This window comes from Wyeomyia smithii, chromosome 1, assembly GCF_029784165.1.
Source record: "Wyeomyia smithii strain HCP4-BCI-WySm-NY-G18 chromosome 1, ASM2978416v1, whole genome shotgun sequence".
In the NCBI taxonomy this organism is placed as follows: domain Eukaryota; kingdom Metazoa; phylum Arthropoda; class Insecta; order Diptera; family Culicidae; genus Wyeomyia; species Wyeomyia smithii.
The window spans coordinates 165,333,480-165,358,532 of record NC_073694.1 but is presented as its reverse complement, the minus strand read 5'-3'; the positions used below and the strand labels follow the sequence as shown (position 1 = coordinate 165,358,532).

The 25,053-nt window shown below is 39.1% G+C and overlaps 2 protein-coding genes across 2 annotated transcripts in view; one reads left to right on the top strand and one right to left on the bottom strand.

Annotated features, from left to right (window-relative positions):
• Positions 1 to 19,989, bottom strand: part of LOC129719048 (major royal jelly protein 1-like) — a 60,870-nt gene extending 40,881 nt beyond the window's left edge. Inside the window, exon 1 of the mRNA XM_055670405.1 lies at positions 19,787 to 19,989. The gene's annotated coding sequence lies outside the window, so the exon portion shown is untranslated. The remainder of the gene's footprint in view (positions 1 to 19,786) is intronic.
• LOC129719050 (uncharacterized) overlaps positions 1 to 25,053 on the top strand; it is a 219,523-nt gene that overhangs the window by 153,711 nt on the left and 40,759 nt on the right. The gene's annotated exons all lie outside the window — the stretch shown is intronic.

Sequence of the window (25,053 nt, the reverse complement as noted above, 5' to 3'; positions counted from 1 at the left end):
TCGATCGAAGGTGCCTCCACCGCCGAAAACAAGTAGCTGAGATCGATCGAGGTAGTTATAGCTAAGTGGACTTATGATGCATAAAATTACAATCTCAATAAACCACGGTGTTATGAATAGATCAATTTTGAGTTATAATTCACCATGGACTAGGCCTGTGTACCGATCAATTGGCGAAAAAAACTGTTTTTGTCACTAAGGTTCTCACGAAAAAAATTTAATTTGCACAAGTATCGCAGTGAAACATTGTGAAACAGTCAAGCAAACCATGTATTTAATTTTCGTTTTTTTTATATTTCTAACGTCTGAAAAGCAATAGGAAAAGGCGGTTATAGTCATCAACAGTGGCGGCGGCGGTGTACGAAAAGCCAAGGGGTTGGTTAGATGTCTATCAATTTTTGTTCGAGTTTTGCAGGAAAAAAAATCTTACCACCTGACAATTGTTCCGCTCACATTTTTGGGCAAGGTTATTCTGGCGTATTTTAGAGACTGCTTCGTGGCACCGAATAGTAAATAATTCTTAAACTATTTCGAACAAAATATCTTTTCGGACAAGCGTTACCGCATGGCAAAGTCAAGCGATAACATAAAACCGCGGTGCTCAAGTAAAAAAAATCACAGGAAGGTTGTATGCAAAGCCACGACCGCAAGGTTGTAGTAGAATACTTTTACAAGAAAGATAACCCGACTGTTTGCGTGTCAGTCATTTTTTCTAGTAAATAAACGTTGACCGTTCATTGGCAGTATTGTAACTTCTTTTTGTTTGATATTTTGAATGAAGTTCATTGAATATTTTCAAATTTTGTGCAAATGAAAAGTGAAGTGCTGCCGAATTGTAATATGCACATTTCATACGACATCATTAAACGGGTACGGAACAAAGACTACGGTTATGCAGAACGCGAATAACGGCGCAATGCGATTCGCCTTACCGTGGTGAAATGTACAGCTTTTCTTAAGGCGAAGTAGAGCTATAAATTTCAACACATTTCGTCTTGCCGAATCTCATCGCGCCGTTATTTGCGTTCTGCATAACTGTAGCCAAACACTAAGCGACGCAAACACGTAATAATAGTCCGAGTATGCATGTAGATGAAGATAATTAACTATGAATTATAGCGCAAAACTAGAAAATATTAGCTCTTCAAATATTCATTTGTGTTCTTCAAATTTTAGTTCTTCTATTTAATATCAAATGAAATGTCTGTTTATAATCTGATAAAGCTCTTATATAGGCCAAATGATGCATTCCCAATTTACTAGGTCCATAACTATGCCGACCGTGCTTGGAAAAGCAATCGTGTAACGACCAATCAGAGGTCGAATTTTGTTTTTTGACAAGGCTTAAGAATTTTCAATAGTACAATAGCTCGAATAATGAAATTGCAATTTTATGCATTCGGTAGGAATCTTGATGATGATGATGATGATCCCACCTCATACCCCTACATCGGTTTGAGCTGGTCGATTTATCGAAGTAAGATATTATATAGAGTCATACAATGTAACCAGTTGACAAACAAATAACGGACTGGTAATTAAAACAGACATAGTAACTCAGTGCGTCTTGAACTGTCCTACAGATCAGACGTTTTTTCGGTTGCTTGTGGAGTGGTCTTTGACTGCCTATAGCTTCAAAGTTTGTGTTTTGTCAGTGTGTCTTTTAAAGACTACCTGAAAGTTATTTCCCATCAGTCTTTCTCAATACTACCTACTTTTGAATTTAACATTTGTTTAAACTTTTTTCGTATCACCTGAAATGGCTGGACGGAAAAAGAAACCTCGCATCGCTGCGGGGAGGAAAAGAGAGGCATCTCTTTCTGACACATCGAGTGTCCGTAGTGACAATCCTTTTGATATTTTGCCTGAGCAAGAAGCTGGTGAAATGGAAGTTACCAATAATGAAACTATACAAAATATAAAATCTTTAAAAAAGGAGAAAGTTCCACCTATTGTGGTAACTATTTCTTCTGAATTTAATATATTCAAAAAGGAACTTCCAACGTTTGTTTCTGACGTTAAAGTTACCTATAAAATTGACCGTAGAGGTGAATGCCGCTTAATAGCCGACTCAGTAAAGGGTCGTGATCGTCTTGTTCAGTATTTAACTGACAAGATGTACAAATTTTTTACATATGACACCAAGAACGCCAAGCCGTTCAAGGTTGTCTTGAAAGGTCTCACCAACGATCAAACCGTTGATGAGATCAAACTTACTTTAACAGAATTACTTGGCATAGCCCCTACCCAAGTAATTCTAATGAAACAAAAATCACGAGGCGAAAACAGTCAGAGAACTGGAATTTCCCTTGTTAATTATTTAATTCATTTTAACCGCAATGAGGTTAACAACTTAAAATTTTTTGAAAAAGCACATGCTTTGTATAATGTGCGTGTAAAGTGGGAAACTTATAGGAAGTATGGCGGAGGTGAAAAGCATATCACCCAATGTCGTACTTGTCAACGTTATGGCCATGGTTCCAAATTCTGTAACATGGACCAAAAATGTCTTAATTGTGGAGACTCTTCTCACAAAAAGGACACATGTCCTGTGAAAGAGAGTAAAAATTTTCGCTGTGCGAATTGTAACGGCAACCATATGTCAAATTTTTATCAATGCCCAGTCCGTTTAGCAATTGTTAAGGCAAGGCAAGGTAAACAAAATTCAATTACTCAATTAAAACCAACTTCAAAACAAAATTCTCCAAGCGTACCAGTGACGCATAGTTTACCTACTCCTTTGCATACCCGTTTAACTTATGCACAGGTTACAGGTAGATCGAACATTATACCGCCTAGTGTTGGTAGTTCGAAAATGACCGTTAATATGGGTAAGCAAAACACGCTAGAAAATAATTGTACACCTATTACTCCAGCTAATATTGCTGCCGAAAATATTTTTTCTAATGTCAACTGCCTGGGGCCTATTATGGCAGGTAAACTTTCTTTTTTGCAACAGGCAATGTTCGATCTTATGAACGCCATGTTGCAGGCAAAATCAATGTTTGAAGCCATTCAAATAGGCACAAATTTTACTATTAAAATTGTTTCTAATTTAAAATTTAGCAATGATTTTAAATAAAACAATTAAAATATTAAATTGGAATGCTCGCTCATTGAAGGCCAATGAGAATGAGCTTTTTAATTTTTTAACAGTAAATAATGTGCATATTGCAATTATTACTGAAACATTTTTGAAACCTAACATAAAATTAAAATATGATCCCAATTACGTGGTTCATAGATATGATAGGATTCAGGGTTCCGGCGGTGGAGTTGCAATTGTTATTCATCGCCGAATCAAACATCGTGCTCTTCCCCATCTTGAGACGAAAGTTATTGAAACTTTGGGAATTGAAGTTCAAACTGAACTTGGGATTTTATTTATTGCCGCAGCATATTTACCATTTCAATGCACACGCGAGCTCAAAAATTATTTTAAAGGTGATTTACAAAAACTCACCAGAAATCGTTCGAAATTTTTCATAATCGGCGATTTTAACGATTTTAACATCGTTCATGGAATAATTCTCAAAGTAATTCCAATGGCAAAATTTTATTCAATGATTGTTCTTCAGGATACTATTCTATTTTGTCTCCGAATAGTCCTACATGCTTTTCTTCTGTAAGAAACCCTTCAACAATTGATTTGGTGCTGACAGATCAAAGTCATGTATGTAGTGATTTGATCACACATGCTGACTTTGATTCTGACCATCTTCCAATAACTTTTTCTTTATCACATGAATCAGTTTTAAACCCTATGAGCTCTGTTTTTAATTATAACAAAGCTAATTGGGAATGATACAAAAATTATATTGAGAGAAATTTCAATAATGAGCTTGATTTGCAAAACGAAGTGAATATTGATTCCGCTTTGGAAGCATTAAAATGTGCAATTGTTGATGCCAGGAATTATTCTGTTCCAAAGGCTCAAGTGAAATTTGATTCACCAATAATTGACGAAAATCTTCAACTTCTAATTCGTTTGAAAAATGTCCGCAGACGTCAATATCAACGTTCTCGTGACCCTGTTTTTAAAACTATTTATAAAGATTTACAGAAAGAGATTAAACATAGATTTACTCTTCTGAGAAATCAAAATTTTGAGACTAAAGTTGAAAAATTGAAACCATATTCAAAACCATTTTGGAAGCTGTCGAAGATTCTTAAGAAACCTTCAAAGCCTATTCCAATTTTAAAAGATGGTGAACGTTTTCTTGTATCCAATGAACAAAAGGCTCAAAGACTTGCTCAGCAGTTTGAGAGTGTTCATAACTCAAATTTGAATTTTGTGAGTCCAATTGAAAATGAAGTCACACGTCAATTTGATTTAATTTCTTCCCAGAATTTTTTACCTGCAGAAATAATTGAAACTAACTTGAATGAGATTAAATCAATTATTAAAAATTTCAAAAATATGAAAGCACCTGGTGACGATGGAATCTTTAATATACTAATCAAACATCTCCCTGAGAGCACAATTGATTTTTTAGTGAAAATTTTCAATTGCTGCTTCAAAATTGCATATTTTCCCAAATTATGGAAAAATGCAAAAATTACTCCCATTTTAAAACCGGATAAGAACCCAGCTGAAGTTTCAAGTTATCGACCAATCAGTTTGCTTTCTTCAATAAGTAAACTGTTTGAGAGAGTTATTCTTAACAGAATGATGTCACACATCAACGAAAATTCAATTTTTGCAAATGAACAGTTTGGATTTCGCCATGGGCATTCCACAACTCATCAATTGCTCAGAGTTACTAATATGATACGAGCTAACAAATCTGAAGGTTATTCCACTGGAGCTGCTCATTTAGACATAGAAAAAGCATTTGACAGTGTTTGGCATAAAGGTTTGATTGCGAAATTGCAAACTTTTAATTTTCCAATTTTCCTAATCAAAATTTTAAAAAATTATCTTACTGATCGAACTCTGCAGGTTGTCTATCAGAATTCAAAATCTGATAGATTTCCTGTCAGAGCAGGTGTGCCTCAAGGTTCAGTCTTGGGTCCAGTCCTGTACAACATATTCACTTCAGATCTTTCTGATTTGCCTCCAGGATGCACAAAGTCATTGTTCTGCGATGACACAAGCATTTCCGTAAAAGGAAAAAGTCTTCGTGTCATATGCAGTCGATTGCAGAAAAGTTTAGATATTTTTTCTTCCTACTTGCAAAAGTGGAAAATCTCTCCCAATGCTTCTAAAACTCAAATGATAATTTTTCCGCATAAGCCTAGGGCTTCTTTCCTCAAGCCAAACAATAATCACGTTGTCAAGATGAATGGGGTTATTTTAAGTTGGCCCGACAAGGTTAAGTACTTGGGACTAATTTATGATAAAAAACTTATTTTCAAAGAGCACATTGAGAGTATACAAGCCAAGTGCATCAAATATACGAGATGTTTATATCCTCTCATTAACAGGAATTCTAAACTTTGTTTAAAGAACAAACTTTTGATTTACAAACAAATTTTTAGACCAGCAATGCTTTATGCTGTACCGATCTGGTCAAGTTGCTGTTCAACAAGGGCGAAAACGCTCCAAAGGATTCAGAATAAAATTCTGAAAATGATTTTGAAGCGTCCTCCTTGGTTTGGTACACTCGAATTACATAGACTTACTGGTGTTGAACCATTAGAAGCTATGTCAAATAAAATTATTAACAATTTTCGACAAAAATCGTTGCAATCCTCAATTGCTACGATAAGCTCTCTTTATAGCCAATAAGTTAGCAATTAAGTTAGTTGTAAGTTTACTTCCCCTTTTCTGACAAGTAGGTTTAAATCCCTACGAATGATAAGTCCTAATTGCGAAAGCAAACAAATCCTAACAATTAAAATTACAAATTTCTAACAGTGTTGAGAAGTCACCATTTGTGATTGGACACACATACTCATTATTTACTAATATTTATCATAAATACTTAAGCTACTAACAAATCCCCCCTTAAAAAAAAAAAAAAAAAAAAAAAAAAAACAGACATAGTAACCCTTGAAAAGAATACCAATAATTTGAAAATAAATAAAAAATAAACGATTTTTCAATAACATTGATCCAAGGCTCATCCAGAACGTTTCCAACCCGAAAATTATCTGGACTTGGTTAGGAATTGAACCTAACATTTAGGAGCGTTAACTAATCAGAATTGGTTCTGGATAACGATCCAGAACTACGAGAGAGATCCTATGACACTATAATTCCCGATAACGAGCTCTACAGTCCACAGGCAAACCCAAACCTTTTCAGTTTTTTTCTCCGAACCCTTTTTTTAAATCGTAAAAGCAAATTAATTAAGAAAATAAAGGTGACAGCAACCCAAAAAGCAACTTATCAACCCGTTATGCTTTTTGTTTCAATTTCAGGGGTTTAAACCTGGTGTACTCAATATCCAGATTGTCTATGTCAGTCTACGCGCGCGTGGCTCAAACATGTGTAGCCGACTTATTTTTTTTTAACTCTAATATTAATTATTATATAACTATATTCAAACAAAAATCCATCATCATCAATGAACATAATAACTAAATGTACCCAATAAATTAGAAAAAAAGTTTAAATTTTACAATCTTCGTCATTAATTTACAAAAAATTCTATATAATCTGTCTACAAGACAGACTTTATGTGTGAAATACAAAGCCTTTTAAACTCCGCCATTGTTGCTGAACGTTTTACTTGTCTTGGCATCGAATTGAAAAAGTTTATTCCTTTGTATAACAGAGAGTTCTGTGATCTTCCGAATAAAAAATGTGGTGTTCTAGCATCATCCGCGTTTCTAGTGTTGTACCTATGAAAATCACTTCCTCTATCAATTCGATCACACAAATAGCGAGGCAGCATATTATTCAAAATCTTATATAGAAACACCATTGTCAAAAAATATACTCTTTGCTTCACAGAAAGCCATTGCAATGCGTCCAGCATAAAACTCGAGGAAGTGTATCTATTACATCTTAATATTAATCGCATTACTTTATTTTGTAAGCGCTGCAGTCTCAACATTTGTGTATTGTTTGCAAGAAATATTATGGATGAACAAAAATCTATATGTGGTGAAATGATTGACTTATAAAGACTAATTTTACTACTAACAGTCAATTCATTTTTCAAACGGCACAAAATACCGTACCGCTGTTTAAACTTTAACCAATTCGCCAGATAATGTAAATCTTGATTCAAAAGTGCAACAATATCGTTTGGATTTTTCGCTGCAATGAACAGAACAGTGTCATCGGCAAATAAATTTATATCGCAAAACCGTAAAATTCGCTTCATGTCATTAATATAAATTATGAACAAAATGGGCCCCAAAACACTTCCTTGCGGTACACCAAGTGTATTAGCAATGGAATCCGATTCAAAATCATTAAAACGAGTCTTCTGAGTTCTAGCACACAAATAGCTTTCAAACCATTTATATGCTGTCCCTACGATACCAAAGCGCACCAATGTTTGCAACAAAAAGGGCCTAGAAATTGTTTCAAAAGCGCGTTTTAGATCCAAAAATACAGAATCTAAATCTTAGAAGATTTTCTAATCGATTGCTGCAAAAACGAAGGAAATCCATCGAAAACTAACCAATTTATTAGCATTTGAAATTGGACATATTTCTCACTTTTTCCAGTTTTAGATTTTCATTTCACATCCCTATGTAGCCGAACTTCCTTAATATTCACGGAATAAATTACTATTCAATAAAAAATACAATAAGGGGTTGACGACCGTATTTTTGACATAGTACAAACAAATGATTATTCATCAAACTTTTCAATGCACAATAACGGCAAAAAATGCAAAATCATCGGCGGCGTCGGTGCACATGTCTATTGGCTTTTGTTTAAGTTTGCAGAAAACTAAAATCACCTGGGAGTTGTTCCACGCACCTCTTTGCGCAAGGCTATTTTCTGATGTTCAGAAACCGGTGCGTGGTAGGTTCGACCAAAATGGTATTTCGCGCGCAGCTCAAGTGAAAAGTAAACTGTTTTGCAATTGATTGGTGATTTTTCTGACCCAGTTTTGTGACCTTTGTCCGGTTCGGACTACGTTGAAGACAGACATAATTAAACACGCACAAAAAGAAAAAGAATGTTTTCGTAGGGGTAGCACTGACCCCGCGAACACTGTTTGGCTTTCGGAAAAACTAGAAATAACAAGGTAACACAATACAACCAAAATCGACAATGAAAGCCATGAAGAAAAAATGCTCCAAAACTGTCGACATTCAGTTGAGGTATCGCCGAGCTCTCAAGTTCAATCAATTTTCCTTTGGCTGACTGCCCACTATAATTGAAGCTGATCTTGAAAAATTTAAATGATAGTTCCAAATGCAGAGTCAAGGATGATGCCTTATGTCGTGTCTAGACGAAAAAATTATGCCGATGGTAGCTAATGCACTCGCTCTCTTGCATTACGTAATTGAATGGTAATTGAACAATATTGCGCCATCGGAGTGGTGTGACAATGAACTTGTTTATTTTTCGTGTTGTACCTTTAGTTTGAACAATTGGTTTTTATTTAATAGAAAAAAAAAACTTTTAAAAATACTTCCCTAGAAACACATTTATTCGATATAAGCCGCCAGGAAGCGAAGTTGCCGGCCAATCTACATGATAAACATTGAAAGTTATTGCTTGCAACGCATGGGTGTGCCTTTTTCACGGCTGAAGCGGGCTGTTAGATCAGAGCACGAACCCCAATAGACTCGTGAATGGCTTTCAGCTGCGCCGGGTTGAACCCCACATGATCGTACCCTCGTAAATTTTGCACGTACAGTATTGATCATAACTTAATTTCTTTATTGACTGTTTTCGAAATTGATTAGAGTTAGGAATCCCCCTTGAGGCATGTTTTTCGTTAGGACATATGAAAAAGCTGTAGCTGTAGTATTTCTTTTTAATCGTGGTGAATCACAGTTTTGAGGTTTGATAAAACTTCATGAAAAAATACAAGAAAAAATATTTGTCTGCTATTCTGATGAACTCTCGAACATTTCGTCGAATACCTCCCATCAATTTCTGCACAGTGGCAACATCAATCGTATCGGCCATTTTTTCACCACTTTGCCATATCAGATGATATTTTGATTTGCCACACTTCTTAAATGTACACTTGACTATTGCCCAATATCTTTCGATGGGACGAAACTATGGGCAGTTTGGTTGGCAGTTTGGATTATTCCTTTTTTACTGCTTGTACCATACCAATACATCCCGGGAGTAGCGGCAGCTAGCTAGATCGGGTCAGAATTTCACGGGGCCTACGTGTGACTGGATGAACGGCAAAACTATCTCCTGAAGACACTTTTCCTTGTAAACTTGTCCATTCATGGTTGCTCCAGTGATGAAAACTTTTGTCTTCTTTCCACGGCCAAATCATCAACTTGCGGACGAATTTTACCGCGAAAAGAAATTTGAACCTACCTGGAGCATTCCCCTTACCGTTAGTAAGGTCAAATTTCCGACCTGGGATTTGTCCGAAGTCCATTTTGACGTATGCTTCATCGTCCATCAAAATACAGCCGTTGTACTCTGTCAGGACTTGCTCGTATAGCTTTTTTGCTCGGGTTTTGGCAACCAGGTTTTGTTTCAGAGTCTTGTTAGGTTGTTTGCTGGCATGATACGACCGTAATACTTCACGCATACAGATTCGATGTATGCGTGAAGTATTACTGTACTATGTGCTGCATAGAACCTTCTTGCCAAATCACGAAGTGGGACTCCAGGATTATTCCGGACTACCCTGATGACCTTCCGGGCCAATATTCCACTTCTACGTTTGGTTTGTTGAGAGCGGTTCCCCGTCAAAGTGTCCCGGTAACGTTTGAGCACGGTGTTCAAAGTCTATTTCGGTAGTTTGAGAGCCTTGGCGATCATTCCTCCTGGCTATGTTGGGTTTTCAACGTAAGTGTGCACAATTTTTTCTCGTCTCTCGCGTTCCATCTTGGATAACTTTTTTGACCGTATACTAATCCTGACGAGATTTTTACCACTAAGCTCGTTTGCTTAGTGGTAAAAATTTCATCAGAATTGGTATACGGTCAAAAAAGTTATCCTTCCAAATCAAAACGCTGCAGGCGATGCAGTTCTGCTCTCGATTTAGACAAATCATTCCAGTTGCGACTAAAGAAGCCTTTTAAACGTTGTGTGGGAGGTGCTTTTGCCAGCATTACTATTACGCATACGATGGCTCCACCAGAAAAAGGCTTAAGGTCCAAAAAGTAAACAAAATTACAAAAAAAATGTCAGAAGAGATTTGACGCGATGTCCATAGATCAAAGTATATGAAAAACACAAAGGAATAGCAAAGCACAGACTAACAGACATAACACTTTGCTCATTATTCTCTTCTTCTTTTCCGACGACAGACCGATTATGGATCCAATGTCGGATCCAGAATTCGTCGCCATGTCACTCGGTCTTGGACTGCTATCCTCCAATATTCCCTAACATCTATTTCGGTCGTTCTTCCGGCATTCTAGCTACATGCCCAGCCCACTGCAACCTGCCGTGTTTTATCCGTCGATTTGTACTTCTTGGTTCATGCGCCTGCGCCAAACACCATTTTCTAGTTTGCCGCCAACGACTGAACGCAAAACCCTACGCTCAAAACCACCAAGATCTCGCCGATCGGCCTCTTTCAACGTCCATGCTTCATGGCCGTAGAGGGCTACGGGAAGGATTAGTGTTTTGTGAAGTGCAAGTTTAGTACGGGTTTACTGACTGAGGTCCCAGCTAACTACGTAATCTGTAGAAGGCCCTGTTTGCAGCTGCTATCCATCTCACTAACGTACCCAGATAAATAAATTCGTCGACTACTTAGTTCCCCATCCAACACCACCTCAGCACCAACATCCGTCGGACTACCACGCTCTCTACCAGCCACCATTTCGTTTTGACAGAGTTAATGACGAGCTCTATCCTCGCAGCTTCCCTCCTGAGGGGTCTGAAGGCCTCTTCCACTGCTCTACAGTTGATACCAAATATGTCGATATCGTCCGCAAAACCTAGAAGCATGTAAGACTTCGTAATAATGGTGCCGCTTGTTTGCACGCCAGCCCTCCGTATGGCACCCTCCAATGCGATATTGAACAGTAAGTTTGACAGCCTGTCTCCCTGCCTCAAACCATCTAACGTCCCGAAGGAGTCCGATATCTCACCGGCTATGCTGACACATGATGTATGGCCTTCAAGAGTGGCACGTATCAGCCTAATAAGTTCTGTTGGGAAACAATGTTCGAGCATGATTTGCCATAACTCATTTCTCTTAACTGTATCGTACGCTGCCCTAAAGTAATTAACAGATGGTGAGTCTGCCAGTTGAATTCTCGGAATATATCGAGGATCTTTCACAGGGTGAACATTCGGTCCGTAGTGGAGCGTCCCCTCGAAAACCACATAGTTAATCGCCAACAAAGGTCTCCCACAATGGCCTTAGTCTATGGAACAGAATACGGGAGAGAATTTTGTAAACGGTGTTGAGATGGGTTATGTTCCTATAATTATTACAGTCCAGACGGTGGCCCTTCTTGTATATCGGACATATGAGAGTAATTCTTCGTCGGACCACACTCTCAGCATGATCCGGTGTAAAGCACGATACATCTGTTCGCTCTCGACTTTGAAGAGTTCGGCTGGAATGCCGTTTTTACCAGCTTTCTTGCAGTTCTTCAGCTCTTTCGCTGCTTTCTTCACCTCGTCCATGGATGGTGGGTCCACAGATTTGCCATCACCCTCAATAATCATCCTGATTCTTTCGACTACGGTGTTTTCTACACCATTCACAGCACACTAGTGTTCCTTCCAACGCCTGGCCACCTCCGTTCTATAAGTAATCTGGTTCGGTAATCGTTGCATATGACAAAGGCTAACACGTTTCGCTTCCTGATTCCATTCATTTTCCTGTAGAAGCTTCTTTGTGCCTGGAGGAGCAATCTTTCGCCTCCGCAAGAATACGGTCCCAATGCTGTCGTTTCTTTCGGTGAAGTAGCTTTTTTTCAGCAGCTCTAGCTTCCCGGTATCTTCCTACGCTCTGACGAGTCACAGCTTTGGCTAACATGTGAACTCTGGCGCGGTTCTTTTCATCCGTTGTTCGCTGGCACTCGACATCGAACCACTCATTGGACGTGGCTGTCGCAGATGTACCCAACACTTCTCCCGCTGTGGTGCTGATTGTACTGTTGAAATGCCTTCATTGTTCATTCAGGCTACCTCCAACTTGATCCTCGATCCGCTCATCAACCTTCTGCAGGTACCCTGTACCTGAGTATACTTTGCATATATTTTCAATAAAATCATCATTCAAATGATATAAGTAAAGGGTCACCACACATCAAATTGCATCACGGGAAAACGCTGAAGAAATATACCTATTGGGTATTTTTTCTTGAGAATTAGGGTAGAAGTAGTTTGGAGTCTATTGTTTACACTGTATTTCTATCGCTGTCAGTTTTTTGAAAATTGGAAAAATGATTTTGCGCAAGCACCTGGAAAATCGTCAACGCAGGACTTTGGAAAACAACTCGGAATCGTGCAGCCAATTTTGAGTCGTGTGATTAAACGTTACTACGAAACTCTGAGCATCGAACGGAAGGAGAAATGAGGTCAGAATGGATGTTCTATCAATGATCAAAATCACAAGCGTGTTGTGAAAACGTTTACGCGAAATCCCAATGCTTCGATTAGGGATGTGACCAAGAAGTTGAATGAGTTCAAATCTTTCGTTCAGAGAGCCAAGGACCGGGAGGGACTGCTTACGTACAAAGAAGGCTCCAAATCACGACGAACGGCGAAATACGCTGGGAAAGTCACGGGCCCGGAAACTGTACACCCAGATGGTGCCGAAGCCACATTGTCTCATCATGAGACTTACGTCTAGGCGGACTTTCAGCAGCTTTCGGGGCTACTGTTCTTCACTGCTCAGCAGTTTGATGTACCAGAGGAAAGAAACAGGTGTAAGGAAACAGAAACTGTCAAAGTTTGCTAAGAAATACCTGATTTGCGATCTGCTCATGTGGCAGAACAAGTGCGCCGTTCGTGACTACCGGGACTGATAACGGGAAAATTTACCTCAAGGAGTGTCTGCTTCCTCCGCTGAGGCGACAACTATGATCTTTTGGTCGGATATAGCTTCATCTCACTATTCAAATTATGTTCTGGAGCGCACAGTGGAGCACTTAGAAGATCTAACCTGATCAAAATTGTTTTGAAGGGTGTTTGAACTGGAGACGTATCGTGGATCGAAAATATAGTATAATACATAGTTGTGACTAAAAATATCATGGAATAACCCACCTTTGAATGATTTGTTACTTTCCTGATGATGTAGTTCAGATTCAATGGTAGTCTCTTTTCTACAATAAATGACTAACCCTTATGAATGAAACATAACTATTTTTTTAGGTCAGTGAGGTTCGGAGTTAACACTGTTTTGTTTATTAATCAATCTTAGCACTCAGAAGAATCTGAAGAGTCACTAGTATTATCATCGTTGTCCGTGTACGAACATTTCAATCGCAACATTTGCATTGTTTTGGACGAAAAAGTTTGACTGTTTTTCTTGGATTTTGGCCTAGAGCTCATAATCCAGGGATCCGAATTCAATAGCAACCTGTTAAGAATGTCTCAGATCACTCATCCATCACATGCCAGAGACATGTTCTTGGAATTAAGGCAACAACGCTGCCGGAAGCTGAAAAGTTTAAATTTTTCGATGATTGACCAGTTTGACCAGAAACATACAGGCTTTCATTTGCAATTGACTGTTTACATTGAAACTCATTGATACTTAACTTACTTCATACAATATGACATATAAAAAATCTCATTTACAGCATTTTTGTGCTTATTAAAATGTTCCCTGACAATATCGAGACTATTTATAAGAATTTGAAGTTTGCAGATTGATTGAACTAATCTCCTTCAACAATCTCCGTAGTTGGTCTAATGATAAACCACTGATTGTTTGAAAAAAAGTGAACGGTACGGAAGCATCGAATGCAACAACAGAAAGCTAAAATTTTATCGATTTCAACCACAGGGTGGCCACTCGAATTCCATTTTCGATTTCCCGGTTTTTTCCCGGTTTTCCCGACGATATTTAATAAAATTTCCCGCTGTTTTATTTTTTAAACATATGAGAAAAAATCAATATTCACATGTTTATTTATGCCTTGCAAAATTAGTGTTACAAAACTATGAAAAACATTTCTCCTTCATCGTTTTTAGCTGTTCGTCGACGTTAGCAAGTACCTTCATAGTGATCTGCTGCACAATTTTTGCCCTTTTTATCTCATCTCAAGGGGCCTTTGTGAAGAAGAGCCTCAGAGTGACCAATGAAAAAATGCATAGGCGTCGTACACAAATAACGCAACGCGAAAAACCTAGATTTCAGACCCCCCCCCCTATGTAACGATGATTAGTAACGTTCGATATGACCCCCCCCTAAAGTTACGTATCGCTGGACAGACCTACCCCCCCTCCCCCATCCAAATTGCTAATTTTGAGCAAACATTACAGTTACGTAATGCATTTTTATGCAAAATTCATGAAATGTTGAGATCAGTTATCTCGAAACAATTTTCTTTTTCGAAAAACTTAGAATCTGGGACTTGCAAAATTTTCGAGCGGAAATTCCGAAATTCGCGTGGAAAACCGGCATTGGTAAAAGTTTTTGGGATACAAGTTTTTAATGATTTCATCTATTAGAACCAACAAGCTATTTTTAATTATGTTGCTTAAGTCGAAATGATCCGAATATCTACGAAAAAGTCAAGTGTCTTCTAGTCGCAAGCAAATGCGAAGTTTCATTCATATTATATCAAATGCACATGTTTTATCATTTATTTAGTGTTAAAGTACATGTTACTCGATTGTTTTATTGTTTTATTGAATGAAATTTTTAGGGCAGAATCCTACATTCGCAGATTTGATGAAATTTCAGCAGATATTAACCTAGTTCCCGTACCATGACAGACGAACACAGTTTGTAAAATAATTTGATATATATATATTCTCTTTAAAATATGTCACTTGCAAATGCAAATAAAATAATCCGCAATATCAATTTGCTGCTTGAAAATCATATCAAAAATCGGAAAATACAACCCGGGTACCTCCGTTCCAGTCCGGTTCGAAATAAAATCGAGTTTCGAAGGTGCCCTTCCTATCTGACTTCTGATTGAATTCTACCCGATCCGTTGTGGAACACTATTCACAAGAACTTTCAATACGCGTCCCGCGACGCTGGTAGCGTGGTCAGGGTGGCCACTCAAACCCCTAAATTAAATTCCCGGTTTTCCCGGTTCGTTCAATTATTTTTCCCGGTTAATTGTACATCTGAATTCTGCAGTTTTCCATAAAATTAAGGATTAAAAAAGCGTGACTTTCGATTTACATCCCAAAATGCTCAAAGTCACTTTTTAAACGTGTTCAGCCTTATTGAAATCTAGAGATATTGTCGCAGAAATTCGAAAAACGTGACGGACGTCATCTTTTTCGAGAAGTTTTCACCTCAACCATATAAGAATCAATGTATAAAAGAATTATGTTACACGTTTCTTGCAAAACAAACGTCATTTTTATCAGGCCAATCAGATTCTCACAACACTTTAAACACATTACTTCACCAGCTCACGCATCTCCTCATCCATCCGTGCAGCCTCTTTCTGGGTGTCCGCGAGAAGTTTTACCTTTTTTGCTTCTATCGCTTTAATAGCACGGGCTGTGGCATTCTTCTTCCGAGCTTCTTCATCTTGATCTGACTGCATCTTCTTCTTTGCTTTTAACAATTCAACATATCGGCTATGTGAATTGCGAGCGTAATACATCAACGACTTGGTGATATCCATTTCGTCAACTCCACCGGCATCCTGTACTGCATCGTATAGCAAGCAGGGTCGGCGTCACACTATTTGCCCGAGTGGGTAGTAAGAAACAGAGAAGGTTCATGGGTGGCCTTTTGGCAGTTAACCAGAACAATCGACATGGCGGACGAAAACATGCATGTAGGCATGTTTTTGTGTTCTCTCTTCGTTCGATTTATCAATTTTTCCTCAGTTTTCGCGACAAAATTGTTGAAGTAGATCTTACGCTTCAGTGTTGCCCAGAAACTCTCGATGGAGCGCAGCTAGGGGACGCTCCATCGCCTCCAACGAATGCTCCGGGTAGTGGGCCGACGGCAGATCTAGCCAGTACACCGCGTTTTCGCCCTTATGGTATTTCTTGATGAACGACGCAACTTCCGGCAGGCCTACTATAAATTTCACCTTTTACGACCAGTCCAGAGCGAAAGAAGAGCCGCTTTGACTTTGAAATCCAGTAAAATACAAATTGCCCCATCAGTCGTTGCCATCCATGCTCACAGTTTGACCGGTCTTCAGCATCCTTTGAAGATTCTTATCGCTCAGGGTCGTCGGACTGTCTTTCGACGCTTTGATTGTTGTCCAATAGTGCCAAGATATTGTAGATGTCGAAACGGGCGTATCCCCGACGTCCCCGATATCCGTTTTTGACGTGGCGGGATACCGTTCTTTGAACGCGCACACTTCTGAATGGAAAAGTTTCACTGTTCGGGTTGTTAGTGCGTGTAAAGGTAAACCCATGCAAAATCGGCAATTTTTGTGCATTTTTCAATGCAAACGCCAAGGCTCGAAAGATTTGTCAACAAGTCTCCATCCAAAATTCAAACTTAATCGGACTTTTGGTAAGGCTTCACTTACAGTACCATTCAATACCATTAAAACATTACATCTTTCTTTGGTTTTATCTGATAATTCCGTGTGGGTAAATACCCACATGGATATTTTCCGAGTGGGTACTACTACCCATACTACCCACATTAACCGCCGGCCCTGATAGCAAGTGCTGCGCTACAAGTCTTTCCTCTTCCAGATTCGTGACTACGCACTCCTTGTTCACGGAGAAACCTCGCTCAAACGTGTTTTGCCATGCGATAGAATCAAAATCTTCTTAATATACACATACTACACATAGTTATGTTAAGCAGGGTCTTGCCTGAACCAGCTATCAGATCGCTACAAAAAGTATCAAGGCGCTTCTCGCTACTGTGGGAGGAAGTCAGCAATGTCTTCGTCGAATGCATACTTAATAGTTGTGAGTATTCTTGACGACATCTATCAGCTACAGTACCCGCGGGATTATCGTTGTGAACCATTTGCTCTAGACAAAATTCAGGCTATTTGACTGCTACTTTCGGGGAGCCATTACCATGGTCAAGTTAGCTTTCAAGAGGAAGATGAATAAAAACAAAAACTGATATATGCACTGTAAGAAATGAGTTGAATATACCGTCAGCCGGGGTGAGATTGTACCATTCAGCCCGTGACTTTTTTTTCTCGCTTATTTTCCGTCGGTCTAGTACCGCCACTGTTATTGTGCCAATCACCGACGCCTGGGGAGGCGACTCCACCCAAGACCCTAACTCACGACCCGTTGATTAACGGACCGGTGCCAACGGCTTTACTTCCTCATGCGATGGAAGGCGTGATCCCAGAGATTTTTCGCCTCATAAAATCTCCCGGTGACGGCTAGAATTGAATCTAGACCAGTTGGGTTGGTTGTGAGTGGATCACACCACCCCACAACCATCCACACCTATGTCAGCAGTGGGATTCGAACCCGGGTCATCCGCGAGGTTGGCGGAGACGTTACCAACTACGCTAAACCCCCGCTCGAGTTTGTATGGCACAATCTCACCTCGGCTTGTAATGTTCAGTGAAATTCCCGGTTTTTTCCCGGTTTTTCCCGGTTCTCCCGGTTTTCCCGGTTGGGTGGCCACCCTGCAACCAGCTGTAATAAAGGTTAACAATACTTCTGGATGCTCGTGAGCTGTCAAAAGATTCAGTAGGTATCACACTTCAAAATGAGACTATGCAGAACACGGTTAACGAACTTTTGCTTTTTTGACTTTTGATCAGGTTTTTACTTGATTTACTCCTATGTGGAGCGGTACGAAGCCAACGGGATCACTTTCGTACCCAAGGACATGAACCCGCCCAGCGCATCGGAATTAAAAATACTGGGCTATTATAAAGTAGGCACTACGAAAGCATCCCAACATGAAGAACCCCGCACAGGGTGGTCAAATGAGACAGTCACGCTGGAAAATACCCCAAAAAAAGTGAAATTGAACGATAGGCTTCTCCACGGAATGCGTTAGTCATATCATTCATGATTACACTGGGGTCGCTTTTTACGCGGGTTGTTTTTATGCGTTTTTTCAAATGGGATATTTATACAATAACGCGGATTATTTTTACTCGATTCGGAAGATTATTTGTACGCGGTATCAAATAAGTTTAGTATAAATATATCTAATCTAATCTTTAAATTGCGGCACAACCAACCGCGTAAAAAGCGACCCCAGTGTATTCGAGCATGAAAAAGCTGTGTGCGCGATGGGTGCCGCGTTTCTTAACAATTGATGTCATATTTTCAACGGGGAATTTGGCATTGGCTACGGGCAATAGCAAGGATTTTTGCAATGATTCGTGATGATAGATTAAACATGGGTCCACCAATACACTTGTGATTCAAATCGGCAGTTGACAGAGTGCCTTTTGCCTGGTAAGAGTTGTCGGTAGCGTTTAAAAACGTATTAATTAGCCGGTAAGGCGCTGACCAGTATTTTTTGATATTCGCAAGGCATTATATGCGTCGACTATCTTAAAGACAGTAATAGAATCAATAAACAATAATAATGTACATTATTGAATCGATTGAATGTAGAAATCAAGGCCGCAAATGGAAAAGAAGTAAGTGCTCTTACACTAAGACAACGCTTCCGCTCGTTTTTACTTGCAAAACGACCGATGAATTAAAGGTATTGCGACATGAACTGCTTTCACACCATCCGTTTTCACGAGCTTCAACTCTGAGTTCGAAAATTTGACATAACCTCTTTCGCTGTCACCCCACACAAAAGTGCCTTCTGACAGCAAAATGTTAGTACGCAGGTATTGAAATATACTCAGCAGAAAAAAGATAAACCTAAAAAAATACACTGAAATTTTCCTTATGAAGAAACACTGGAAAAGGTCGGAAAAGCTATTCATGGCCTGATGATAGTTTTTCAACTTTGATTTAAAGATAGAGATTCTATGGTATAAATTACTAATTTGTTTTATGAAAAATGCCTAAAAACAATTATGGTTCTCTTGAAAAGGGAAAATTGAAAATAGCTTCCTAGGATTGCTTGTCTAACAGAAAAAAATACGGATTATTCACAGCTTCAATCCGACGAAATAGCCCTGTGATTTCACCTAAACCGACTCACGCTTATCCTACTCCCAATAGCAAACACAATCCTAATCCCGTGGTGTGTACCACTGACCGTTCCAAGCTGGTTTCCAGTGAAACCGGGTCACAGCACTTAGTTCATCACTAGTTAATTTCACATTTAATCGCTGGCGGTTTAGTACGTTGCACGATATACAACTGCATAATGTTATAAAAATATACAACCATTTGATTTATTCTCTGCTGCAGTGCGATTATGTCACGACCGCCTTTCGCCCCAAAGATTATGTCGCCAAAAAACGTCGATTGCTTTCCAAGCGAAAATTGCACCCGATTCGTCACGTTTTTACTATCCTCGTATTTATAATGAACTGTATCACCAAACGTGGTTCATCATCGAAGCTGTTATTTAATCTTTGTGACACTTATGCCTCGCCCACAGCTCAAACATGTGTGCAATTTAAACTTAAATTCACTTGCTGAACCGCCCGATTTATCACAGTTCAATAGAAGAAGCAACCTCCAACTAACCTAGAAAACCGGCAACTTTTCTATCGATTTTACAGCCCGATCCTGCTGCACGCTTTGCGTTACGTCAGAAGTGACCGAACCACAGTAACTGCTGGAAACAACGGCGGCGCACCGAAAGACACCGCTTGCGTCACACACGCGTACACAGCATAAAACAATAACGACAGAAACAAAAACAACAAACCAGCAACCGCTCCAGTTCGCGTCTGAAAGCAAACTGCGAAACATTGATCGGGGGTCTTATGTTTTTCTGCAGGCTCCGCAAGACCGATATTGTTTTGAGATCGTACACAAAACACCCACTGCCATCGCGATGGCTGTGGGCTCAAAAAGAGCCGAGAGCCGTTCTGGTACAGGACGTATTTAGGTATTTAATGCTTTTTGCTTCTGTTGCTCAGCTCTCTCTGCCGCGTACGCAAGCGAACACATGGCATTTAACTCATCCGCGGCGCGCGCAAACTGCCACCGCAGCGGCAGAATGTCGCGTGTCGTGCGGTCCTGCCAGGGATGCTCTTTTTAGAGCGTTCGTTTGACTTCGGCTGTTCTAGTTCTGTACTACCAATCAATGCATAGCCAACTTAAGCGAAAGGTGTGCCTTCGCCTGTCTGTTTACGTGCTAATGAGCACATACCTAACAGAGCTCAAGTAGACGATATTACGCTAAACAGTAACTTGATCTGTACCATTTAGATTTACAAATGTGTGATGGGACCGGTGAATGGCAGCTTCTAAGTGGAAACGTAACCCATTCGATCTAGATTTGATCTAGCCGGAAGCTAAACAAGAATAGGGTTATTGGAATGCGACAATGAAACCGAAATTGAACGCTTCCGGCTTCGGCAACACCCTGTCCGTTCGTTGACTTAATTTCAACAACTAAAATCAATGCAATGAAACGCTTTTCCACTGTTTTAAAATTGCACAACAGCAGGCTGGGAACTTGAAGAATGGTCCGAGTTGAAAAACAAATTGATTAAAAATAAATGACCCTGTCTTTATCGTTATTTTATGCACCTCGATTTACCTCACCGGTGGTTCTGCCCACGGTTGGTCAGATAAAGCAAGTTGACTGCAGGTTAACCGAGACAATTGTGGAGAGTTAACAAAATTGTTGTAGCAGTTGAGCATTTCGTGAATTGATCATCGGATTCCAGGAAGGACGCCCAGTACAGACACAGTGCTGTGAAGTCGTTTTTTTTTGGAATTTATCGAAAATAATCAAAGCACTTGTTTTGGTATAAATATTAAAGCACTATTCCCACTACTTTCGTGCCGAGTCCGTATCGTGTGTCATTCGTTTGACGTTTGAGGTTGATTACCGAGTCCGGGGCAGAGCCGAATTGCTGCCGAGCGAGAAAAAATCGTTGCCGACGCCGTGTTTTCTGGAGAATGCCCACTTGCCTAGAAGTGTGTCTGTAATAGTGACATATTTCCGTTTTTTTTGCGCGAAGTGCGGATGTTGTTTCATACACACGTTAACAATTTGCAGCAAGAACACGGAGCAGTGTGAATGCTAAAAAATCCCGGAGAGAAGCATAGACGAAACAGACACGGCACGGAAGCAGAGGAAACAGCGCTTAAAAGTCAACTAATCAATGTCAGTGACAATGACCGTGTTTGCTTGATAATTGGCTGAGAAAAAAGTAGAAGGTTGTATCCAAGATACGACCGCATAAATGACGTAGAACTACGTACACTATTAACAAATGCATTGAGTGTTTCATTACCCTAGTAATACAACTGTTTTTATCAAAGTTTTATGGCGCTTTTTTGGCTGTATTGAGCGCTATAAAACTTTGATAAAACCAATATTTTTACTTGGGTAATGAGTTATAATGTCTACTAATGAAGGGTTGTGAATTTCGTGAACCGGATTCAGCAGTTAGCAGATCGTGCCGAGTTAAAAACCATACACAGCACACACACACAAATCATACCATATCATAGACACACACACATCATACCATATCATTATACCATACACACATCATACCATATCATACACACATACACACATGATACCATATCATACACACACAGCAAGCAAGCGACCAATCAGAGGACGTTATTTTTATTTCAACAAGGCTTGACAATTTTCAATAGTGCAATCGTTCGTGGATTCAAACAACATTTTTCTGCATTTGGGCAGATGCGTGTATAATTTTCCAATCGAATGCTGCAAGAATGAAGAAAATCGGTTGAAAATTAACCGACCTATAAGCATTTGAAAAGGGACAAATTTCGTCCCAGTTTTTCAGTTTGCATCCCTGTGTGGTATGCTAAAGCAAAACGTAGTTCTACGTCAATTATTAATTTTCAATGACTTGTTTATTTGCCTTGAAAAAAGGCATTTTGCTGTTCAAAATTGGATTTGGTGATGACGATCTTCATGCTGCCCTAACACGGGGGAATAATGGCAGTCTGGCGAGGCACGCTGAGACCAACCACAGCGCAAGTGGTTTATTTAATTTGAAGGCAGCCACAGGCGCAACCCGCTGTTACTTCTGAGCAGCGTTGCCAGGTATCCAGATTTAGCTGGATTATCCAGATTTTTGAACATGTATCCAGGTAAACAGCTTTGATGTCCAATTATCCAGATTTTTCATGAATGATCCAGATTTTATTTCCTCTGTTCCGCAAAAAGGTCATCACTTCAATTTCGGCGCGAAATTTTGCAATTTTGTCACCTCAAATTTTGCGTACCCCAAGACTTTTATCCGAAAAATTAACCTTTCACCCCACGAAATGACTGGCAGATTTTTTCCAGATTTTTATTTTTCCTTTTCCAGATTTTTAAAAAAATGACCTGGCAACGCTGCTTCTGAGTGCTTTATCTGCTTCTACTGCTGTCAACGTTGTGGACGGTCCATCCAGCTCACCTTCCGACTAATGAATGTAGCTAGTTTTCCCAGAAACACTCTTTTATAGCCGAAGGGTGCTACGTAATAGGCCACGCCCTTCTGTTCAGCTGTCTAATTCTCTAATATTCTTTAGACGAATTATTCCACAATTCGCATTCGATATTTGTTTCCAGCGAATAAACACCGATTGTGCTCTCACACACGCAACGGTTTTAACCCGTATTTTATTGCGGTTTGTAACATCAAGCGATTTCGTTTGCTCGTTGTTGCGTGTTGCATCATGTTGCAACTTGGCAGCTGGGAGACGACGAAATTCTGTTCATGCTGATTGATTGAATCGACTTCATATTAGCTCTGCATATTCGAATTAACTGCCTTTGTGAATGCGTTCTAACACGGCAGTTTGTTATTCAAAATCGGTTATGTTGATCGCAGCCTTTGTGCTGTCCCAACAGTAGGGGTATTAACTAAATAAACTACAACAGAATTTGATTGCTAGGTAGGATCCCGCGAAGAATGTTTGCTTGTGTTGATGCTAGGTAATTTTCACTCTTCAATTACTTGTTTATTTGCCTTGAAAAAAAGGCATTTTGCTGTTCAAAATCGGTTGCTGATCGCAACCTTTGTGCTGCCCCAACAGTGGGGGAGTTAAGATACACGGACAACATGCACTGTGGAAGCTATTTCACCTTCTGTAAATTAGACGGCCGCGACAGATGTAACTGCTAGAATCCGCAATGCTTGCTTACGTTGTCAAAAATTATTAATTTTCAATGACTTGTTTATTTGCCTTGAAAAAAGGCATTTTGCTGTTCAAAATTAGATTTGGTTTTTTTTTAAGGGGGGATTTGTTAGTAGCTTAAGTATTTATGATAAATATTAGTAAATAATGAGTATGTGTGTCCAATCACAAATGGTGACTTCTCAACACTGTTAGAAATTTGTAATTTTAATTGTTAGGATTTGTTTGCTTTCGCAATTAGGACTTATCATTCGTAGGGATTTAAACCTACTTGTCAGAAAAGGGGAAGTGAACTTACAACTAACTTAATTGATAACTTACTGGCTATAAAGAGAGCTTATCGTAGCAATTGAGGATTGCAACGATTTTTGTCGAAAATTGTTAATAATTTTATTTGACATAGCTTCTAATGGTTCAACACCAGTAAGTCTATGTAATTCGAGTGTACCAAACCAAGGAGGACGCTTCAAAATCATTTTCAGAATTTTATTCTGAATCCTTTGGAGCGTTTTCTTCCTTGTTGAACAGCAACTTGACCAGATCGGTACAGCATTAAGCATTGCTGGTCTAAAAATTTGTTTGTAAATCAAAAGTTTGTTCTTTAAACAAAGTTTAGAATTCCTGTTAGTGAGAGGATATAAACATCTCGTATATTTGATGCACTTGGCTTGTATACTCTCAATGTGCTCTTTGAAAATAAGTTTTTTATCATAAATTAGTCCCAAGTACTTAACCTTGTCGGACCAACTTAAAATAACCCCATTCATCTTGACAACGTGATTATTGTTCGGCTTCGGCTTGAGGAAAGAAGCCCTAGGCTTATGCGGAAAAATTATCATTTGAGTTTTAGAAGCATTGGGAGAGATTTTCCAGTTTTGCAAGTAGGAAGAAAAAATATCTAAACTTTTCTGCAATCGACTGCATATGACACGAAGACTTTTTCCTTTTACGGAAATGCTTGTGTTATCGCAGAACAATGACTTTGTGCATCCTGGAGGCAAATCAGGAAGATCTGAAGTGAATATGTTGTACAGGACTGGACCCAAGACTGAACCTTAAGGTACACCTGCTCTGACAGGAAATCTATCAGATTTTGAATTCTGATAGACAACCTGCAGAGTTCGATCAGTAAGATAATTTTTTAAAATTTTGATTAGGAATATTGGAAAATTAAAAGTTTGCAATTTCGCAATCAAACCTTTATGCCAAACACTGTCGAATGCTTTTTCTATGTCTAAAAGAGCAGCTCCAGTGGAATAACCTTCAGATTTGTTAGCTCGTATCATATTAGTAACTCTGAGCAATTGATGAGTTGTGGAATGCCCATGGCGAAATCCAAACTGTCCATTTGCATCAAAAGAAATCAAAAGTGTCTCAAAATTTTGATTTCTCAGAAGAGTAAATCTATGTTTAATCTCTTTCTGTAAATCTTTATAAATAGTTTTAAAAACAGGGTCACGAGAACGTTGATATTGACGTCTGCGGACATTTTTCAAACGAATTAGAAGTTGAAGATTTTCGTCAATTATTGATGAATCAAATTTCACTTGAGCCTTTGGAACAGAATAATTCCTGGCATCAACAATTGCACATTTTAATGCTTCCAAAGCAGAATCAATATTCACTTCGTTTTGCAAATCAAGCTCATTATTGAAATTTCTCTC